Consider the following 9,316-nt stretch of genomic DNA (forward strand, 5'->3'; position numbering starts at 1 on the left):
AAGTACAGCAAAATCCACTCATGTAAACACACAGCAGCAAAGCGATGTAGGAAGTTTGTGTATAAAGAGCTGCAGTATGGAGAGGCAATGTAGAGGCGGGTGCATGCTTGAAGGGTCCACGTTGCTGCATCTCTTCACTGCTCAGGCATGGTCCGCTGGCACAGAAACAAAGGTGTGGGCAGCCAAGAGTGCCCTGTAGGCAGGCGTGGCCAGGCTGGGGCCCTGGGAGAGGCAAGCAGACTAAGGAGTGCTGAGGTCAGACCAGCTTCATCTCATGTGCAAGAATGCCCAGTAGATATCATGCCTCAGATAACTCTCTGAAAAGTGAGGCCCCAGCACAGCACAGCTGCTCTACAAAAACGTGGCCAGACTTCTTTTTTAAGCAAGTCTCCTTTTATTAAGAGGGAAACTCTCACACCTGATCTCTGCTGGGCAATCTTCACATGAGATGTGGCTGATCTGACCTCCACACTCCTAAAGTGCTAGGATAAAGTGTCTCATAAGACCAAGTAGAGCCTAGAGAGATAGCTGTGCCTGCCCTCTGTGCTTCACATCAGCTGGCTTCCTGCTCCATCACTTTGTTTGTCTCCTGGGGGCTCTACCCCAGAGAGATGTGAGTTAGCCATCACTTAGTGTAATTAGCCCAGGATGGAGGGTCTGTGCTGTGGGCCCAAGCCAGGGTTCCCTGTCTGGTGATAAGCCATGGTGGGTATGTGGTATCCACAAGAGATGGACTGCCTTGTTCCTTGGGTCAACTGCAGCTTGTTAGAGGTATCAATATGGCACTTATGGTTTTTGCTTTCTTGATATTCTGAAGGTAACAAGGGCAGATCCACTGCAGAGGCAGTGGCAGAGAGGATTTCAGTCGATCTGTGAAGGTCTGTCCAAGGAATTGCCACGTTGCTACTGGCTTGATGGCTTCAGTGGGGCCTGGATAAAGACCCACGCTGGGAGGACCTGCTCATCGAGGAGATATGGAAACCAGCACCCACGTAACGGTTCAGCTACTTTCCTATAAGGCTGCTGTGGTATACTGGGGGTCCACTCCAGTCCCTAATTGCCTCATATCTTCCAGTGACTCAAGGTATCACTAGCGAAGCCTGCAAAAAGGCAGAGATAATAGCCTGCCTCTTCCTCTGGGACCTCTGTACCACTGAGGTACAATCCTGTTGCCAATCTGGACACAACTATGGGAGGTGGCTGGAGACAAGTTCAGAAGTCTTGTCTAGTTAGGAGGAACAAGAACAGAGACTTGCTTTAAAAAAAAAGTCTGCCCATGTTTCTGTAGAGCAGCTGTGCTGTGCTGAGGGTTCACTTCAGCACCTGGTTGCCTCAGACACTCTGAAGCCCCAAGGTTGAAATGGCTGAGTCACCTAAACAGCAAAGATGACAGTCTGGTCTTTCCCTTGGAAGCTCTGACTCAGGGAGGCCTGAAACCTCTGTCAGCCAGAGAACAGCAGTGAAGGCAGCCAGAAACCCTGTTGAAAGGCTTTACCCAGTGATTAGAAATGTGGTTGGGGACTGACTTAAACAAGGGTCTGGCCATGTTTTTGCGAGGTGGTTCTGCTGTGCTGAGCTACCACTTACACCCCTGGTCAGCTTGGGTTCTACAAAGCCCTCAGGCCAGAACCTAGTCATCCAAACAGCAAAGTTGGTGGCCCGCCCCTCTGTGGGAGCTCTGTCTAAGGAATGTTTCAAATCTCCATTGGCCAGGGAACACCTGTGAGGGTAGCTGTAAGCCCCAGGTGGGAGGTCCTGTTCAGTAAGAAGGAACAGGATCAGGAGCCTGCTTACAGAAGCAGTCTGGCCATGATTTGGTAAAGCAACTGTGCTGTGCTACGGGAACTCTTCTGCCCCTGGTGGGTTTGTACTCTCCAATGCCCTCAGGCTGGAATAATTAAGTTCCTCCAACAGGAAAGATGACAGCCTGCCCTGTCTTTTTTCTCACAGTTTATCTTGTGTGATGGAGCTGAATTTTTAGGCTGTTAACTTTTACAATAAGCATGACAGTTGTTCAGAAAGAATCTTGCTGTTCTCTTTCAGGTTAGATGTATGAGAATTCATTGTGTCCTGTAAATAAACCTGTTCAGGTTTCGTTCTCTGAAAAGAAGTCTCTTTCTGCTATCTGGCTTTGGTCACAGTCATGTAGAGCAGTAGCCAGTCTACAAGGACATGATTGAATTTCCATTTCCAGCGTTTCCTAGTTGTGTCTTACATTCTCCAATTCAGAACTAACCATTTTATTCTTCATTGTCAAACTGCTAAGCTGTCCACTGTCCTTAAATACCATCTTTGTTCATTCTTCTTTATCCAATTTTATAGGTTTTAGAATATTAGCATTCTTTCCTTTCACACTTTCAATGTCCTCCAAAAATTTCTTTGCCCTTACTGGGTTCTGCTGTTTAATTGTGTCTAGTTCCAGTCTAAGCATGGCAATTTTCCCCCACAACATGCTAATTTCATGCAAGAGATCTTTTTTTCTCTTATGGCTAAGAGAACTCTAAGTCAACAAAAGAACAATTTAGTTAGCACACAATAGAATAACATATCATAATTTCCTCTGAATTTAAACCATAACATGTTTATTTGTATAATGAAAGAATTCCCATGGTTAATATGTAACTGAAAAAAAGTTGGACAAAACTTCAAACCTAATAGAGTGTAAATTCCAGAAAGTTTCAATATTGATTTAAACACCATGACAAATAAATCACTAGAGGATTTTAAAGAATTTCGGAGCTGGAAAAGCCTTTCTCTGAATTACAAAATAGCCATAGGCATAAAATATAAGATTAATACGTTTGACTACGTTTTAAAAATTGGATTTACACCCTAATATCTATCCTATAAACCACACCATTGTAAGAACCTTAGGTATGTATACATTTGGAAAGAAGCAATTCCTCAAAGTTTTTAAGTCTCTTTTTCTGAAGAAAGTTTTATCAATATATGACTTTTCTAATACTGTTATAGTCAGTTATAAGAATTAAATTTATTCATAACTGTTAAATCTAAGTATTTTATCCTTCTGTATTTACACATCTGCATCTAAGCATTGTGCTTCTACATACAACTCTGAACTCATTTACGATCGGGATTCTTAGAAAGAGAAATAAGAAAATCTATGTGGCTGGGTACTGTGGCTCACGCGTGTAATCCCAGCACAGTGTAATGTTCAGTGTTGTATGTAGCACTGAACTTCTACATGTGGCTGTGTGCAGTGGCTCACACCTATAATCCCAGCTCCTGAAGCAGGTGGATTACGAGGAAAGAAGTTCAAGACAAGTGTGGCCAACATAGGGAAACCTCATCTCTACTAAAAATTAAAAAATTAGCCAGGTATAGTGCTGTGCACCTGTAATCCCAGCTACTCAAAAGGTTTAGGTAGGAGAAACACGTGAACCAGGAGGTCGAGTTTGCCACCGATTCAACTGAAAGGGAGGGGGCTGAGACAGGAAACTAGACAATCTGGCTTGATGGGTACCACCCCCACAAGACAAGAAATCTGAAACACTCTGTATTAGGAGTTTCACCATAAGTGCAGCTTGACCCGGGATGGTCCAGCTCAGTGGGGGGAAGGGCATCCCCCACTACTAAGGCAATCTGCCACTACCAATGCAGTTCATGCAGTAGCTGGGCAGGGCCTGCAGCAGCTCAGCATTATCTCTGCTTACAGACTGTGACTAGACTACTCTGTGCCGGACAGGTCATCTATGAAAAAAGGTAGCAGCATGACAGGAACTTATAAATGAAGCTGACCTTTCTAGGACAGAGCACCTGGGAAAACAGGAGGTTATGAGTTCAGCTGCAGTAGACTTAAATGTATCAGCCCAGCACCTCTGCAAAAAACAACAGAACTCCCAGCACAGCACTTGAGCTCTTGTAAGGGACAGACTGTCTTCTCAAGCAACTCTCTGAGCCCCATATACCCAAAAAGACACCTCATAAAGGAAAGCTCAGGCCAACATCTGGTGGGTACCCTTCTGGGATGAGGACAGTAGAGGGAGAAACCAGCAGCAACCCTGGCTGTTCTGCAGCCCCTGCAGGCGATCCCGAGGTGAGTGAGATCTGGAGTGGACCTCCAGTGGTTCTGCAGCAGAGGGGCCTGACTGTTACAAGGAAAACTAAGAAGCAGAAATAAATAGCTTCAACATCAATAAAAAGGATGTCCACTTAGAGACCCCACCTGAAAGTCACCAACTACAAAGACCACAGGTAGATAAAGCCACTAAGATGGGAAGAAACCAGCATAAAAAAGAAGAAAACACTAAAAACCAGAAGGCCTCTCCTCCTCCAAGGGATTATAACTCCTCACCAGCTAGGGATCAAAGATAGGTGGAGAATGAATCTGATGAACTGACAGGAACAGGTTTCAGAAAGTGGGTAAAAACAAACTTCTCAGAGCTAAAAGAACATGTGCTGACCCAATGCAAAAAAAATTAAGAACCTAGATGAAAGGTTAGATGAGATGCTGAATAGAATAAACAGCTTAGAGAAGAATAGAAATGACGTGATGGAGCTGAAAAACAGCACAACAACTTCATGAAGCATCAAGTCTTAATAGCTGAATGGACCAAGCAGAAGAAAGCATATAAGAGATTGAAGATCAATGCAATGAAATAAAATGAGAAGGCAAGAATAGGGTGAAAAGAAATGAACAAAGCCTCCAAGAAATATGGAATTCTGTGAAAAGACGTAATCTACGTTTGATAAGCATACGTGAGTGTGACAGAGAGAATGAATGCAAGCTGGAAAACACTCTTCAGGATATTATCCAGGAGAACATCCCCAACCTAGTGAGGCAGGGCACCATTGAAGTCCAGAAAGTACAGAGAACACCACAAAGATATACCTCAAGAAGAGCAACCCCAAGGCACATAATCGTCAGATTCACCAGTGTTAAAATGAAGGAAAAAATGCTAAGGGCAGCAAGAGACAAAGGGAAGCCCACCAGACTCATAGCAGATCTCTCCACACAAACTCTACAAGTGAGAAGAGAGTGGGGGCCAATAGTCAGCATCCTTAGAGAAAAGAACTGTCAACCTAGAATTTGATATCCAGCCAAACTAAGCTTCACATTCAAAGGAGAAAGAAAATCCTTTATGAACAAGCAACTACTGAGAGATTTTCTCACCACCAGGCCTGCTTTACAAGAGCTCCTGTAAGAAGCACTAATCAAGGAAAGGAACAATCAGTAACAACCACTCCAAAAATGTACCAAATGGTAAAGACCATAGACACAATGAAGAAAATTTGTCAACTAAAGGACAAAACAGGCAGCTAGCATCAAAATGGCAGTATCAAATTCACACATAACAGTATTAAACTTAAATGTAAATGGACTAAATGCCCCAATCGAAAACACAGACTGCCAAATTGGATAAAAAGTCAAAAGTGGCCGTGTGTGGTGGCTCAAGCCTGCAATTCCAGCACTTTGGGATACCAAGGTGGGTGGATCACGAGGTCAAGAGATTGCGACCATCCTGGTCAACATGGTGAAACCCTGTCTCTACTAAAAATACAAAAAATTAACTGGGCATGGTGGCACATGCCTGTAATCCCAGCTACTCGGGAGGCTGAGGCAGGAGAATTGCCTGAACTCAGGAGGTGGAGGTTGTGGTGAGCCGAGATCAAGCCATTGCACTCCAGCCTGGGTAACAAGAGTGAGACTCCATCTCAAAAAAAAAAAAAAAAAAAAAAAAAAAAAAAAAAAAAAATCAAAACCCATCTGTGTGTTGTATTTGGGAAGCCCATCTCATGTGCAAGGACATGTGTAGGCTAAAAATGAAGAGATAGAGGAAGACATATCAAGTAAATGGAGAGGAAAAAAAAAAAAAGCAGGAGCTACAATCCTAGTCTCTGATAAAATGGACTTTAAACCAACAAAGATCAAAAGACACAAAGAAGGGCATTACATAATGGTAAAAGGATCAATGCAACAAGAAGACCTAATGATCCTAAACATATACACACACAATACAGGAACACCCGGGTAGCACCCAGATACATAAATCAAGTTCTTAATGACCTACAAAGAGACTTAGACTCCCACACAGTAATAGTGGGAGACTTTAACACTCCATTGTTAATATCAGACATATCAACGAGACAGAAAATTAACAAGGATGTCCAGGACTTGAACTCAGATCTGGACCAAGCAGACCTAATGGACATCTACAGAAATCTCCACCCCAAATCCACAGAATATACGTTCTGCTCAGAAGCTGGTTTTTTGAAAGGATCAACAAAATAGACCCCTAGCAGAGTTAATTAAATAGAAAACGGAAAAGAATCATATAGATGCAATAAAAACTGACAAAGGGGATATCACCACTAATTCTACAGAAATTCAAACTACAATCAGAGATTACTACAAATACTTCTATGCACATAAACCAGTAAACCTGGAAAAAAAAAAGGATAAATTCCTGGACACTTACATTCTCCCAAGCCTAAACCAGGAACAAGTTGAAACCTTGAACAGACCAATAACAAGGGCTGAAGTTGAGGTAGCAATTAATAGCCTACCAACCAAAAACAGTACAGGCCCAGAGGTGATCACAGCTGAATTCCACCAGACATACAAAGAGGAGCTAGGACCATTCATTCTGAAACTAACCCAAACAATATACAAAGAAGGAATCCTTCCTAAATCATTTTATGAGACCATCATCATCCTGATACAAAAACCCGGCAGAGACTCAAAAAAAAAAAAAAAATGGTCAGGCCAATCTCCATGATGAACACAGATGCTAAAATCTTCAATAACATACTGTCAAACGGATTGCAACAGCACATCAAAAAGCTTATCCATCAGGATCAAGTAGGCTTCACTCTGGGGCTGCAAGGCTGGTTCAACATACGCAAGTCTATAAATGTAAACCACCACATAAACAGAACCAAAGACAAAAACCACATAATTTTCTCAATAGATGCAGAGAAGGCCTTTGACAAAATTCAACAGCTCTTCATGTTTAAAAACAAAACAAAACAAAACTCTCAATAAACTAGGTATTGATAGAATGCATCATAAAATGATAAAAGCTATATATGACAAACCTACAGCCAATGTCATAGTGAACGGGCAAAAGCTGGAAGAATTCCCTTTGAAATCAGGCACTAGACAAGGATGCCCTCTCTTACCACTCCTATTCAACATAGTATTGGAAGTTCTAGTCAAAGCAATCAGCCAAGAAAAAGAAATAAAGTGTATTCAATTAGGAAAGAAAGAAATCAAACTGTCTCTATTTGCAGATGACATGATTGTATATCTAAAAGTCCCCATCATCTCTGCCCAAAATCTCAAACTGATAAGCAACTTCCACAAGTCTCAGGATACAAAATAATGTGCAGAAATCACAAGTATTCCTATATACCAATCACAGACAAACAGAGAGCCAAATCAAGAAGGAACTCCCATTCACAATTACTACAAAGAGAATAAAATACCTTTATTAATATAACTAATAAAGGATGTAAAGGACCTCTTCAAGGAGAACAACAAACGAAACAAGAAAGGAGACAAACAGATGGAGAAACATTCCATGCTCATGGTTAGGAAGAATCAATAGGTCAAAATGGCCATACTGCCCAAAGTAATCTAGACAAGGATGCACTAGACAAGGATGCACTAGACAAGGATGCCCTCTCTTACCACTCCTATTCAACATAGTATTGGAAGTTCTAGTCAAAGCAATCAGCCAAGAAAAAGAAATAAAGTGTATTCAATTAGGAAAGAAAGAAATCAAACTGTCTCTATTTGCAGATGACATGATTGTATATCTAAAAGTCCCCATCATCTCTGCCCAAAATCTCAAACTGATAAGCAACTTCCACAAGTCTCAGGATACAAAATAATGTGCAGAAATCACAAGTATTCCTATATACCAATCACAGACAAACAGAGAGCCAAATCAAGAAGGAACTCCCATTCACAATTACTACAAAGAGAATAAAATACCTTTATTAATATAACTAATAAAGGATGTAAAGGACCTCTTCAAGGAGAACAACAAACGAAACAAGAGAGGAGACAAACAGATGGAGAAACATTCCATGCTCATGGTTAGGAAGAATCAATAGGTCAAAATGGCCATACTGCCCAAAGTAATCTATAGATTCAATGCTATCCCATCAAGTTTCCAATGACCTTCTTCACAGAACTGGAAAAAACACTTTAAACTTTATATGGAATCACAAGAGACTCCACATAGCCAAGACAATCCTGAGCAAAAAGAACAAAGCTGGAGGCATCAAACTGCCAGACTTCAAACTATATAGAGGCTACAGTAATCAAAACAGCATGCCACTGGTACCAAAACAGAGACATAGACCAATGGAACAGAACAAAGACCCCAGAACACACATCTAAAACACCACACATCTAGAACCATCCGGTCTTTGACAAACCTGGCAAAAACAAGCAATGGGGAAAGGACTCCATATTTCATAAGTGGTGTTGGGAAAACTGGCTAGCAATATGCAGAAAGCAGAAACTGGACCTCTATTTGTCACCTTACACTAAAACTAACTCAAGAAGGATCAAAGATTTAAACATAAAACCTCACATGATAAAAACACTAGAAGAAAACAGGCAAAACCATCCTGGACATAGGCATAGGCAAGGACTTCATGACTAAAACACCAAAAGCAATGGCAATAAAATCCAGGATAGACAAATGGGATCTTATTAAACTCCAGAGGTTCTGTACAGCAGAAGAAACCAGCATTGCATGAATCAGCAATCAAGAGAATGGGAAAAAATGTTTGCAATCTACCCATCTGACAAAGGGCTAATATCCAGAATCAACAAAGACCTAAAACAGATATACAAGAAAAAAACAACCCCACTCAAAGTGGGAGAAGGATATGAACAGACACTTTTCAAAAGAGGACATATTTGAGGCCAACAAACATATGAAAAAATGCTCATCATCACTGGTCATTAGAGAAATGCAAATCAAAACCACACTGAGATATCATCTCACGCCAGTTAGAATGTTGATCTTTAAAAAATCGGAGACAACAGATGCTGGAGATGATGTGGAGAAATAGGAATACTCTTACACAGTTGGTGGGAGTGTAAAATAATTCAGCCATTGTGGAAGACAGTGTGGAAATTTCTCAAGGATCTAGGAATAGAAATTCCATTTGACCCAGCAATCCCACTATTGGGTATATACCCAAAGAACTATAAATTGTTCTACTATAAAGACATGCACACATATGTTGATAGCAGCCTGTGTACAATAGCAAAGACCTGGAACCAACCCAAATGCCCATCAATGATAGACTGGATAAAGAAAATATGGTACAT

Source organism: Saimiri boliviensis, chromosome 11, assembly GCF_048565385.1.
Source record: "Saimiri boliviensis isolate mSaiBol1 chromosome 11, mSaiBol1.pri, whole genome shotgun sequence".
In the NCBI taxonomy this organism is placed as follows: domain Eukaryota; kingdom Metazoa; phylum Chordata; class Mammalia; order Primates; family Cebidae; genus Saimiri; species Saimiri boliviensis.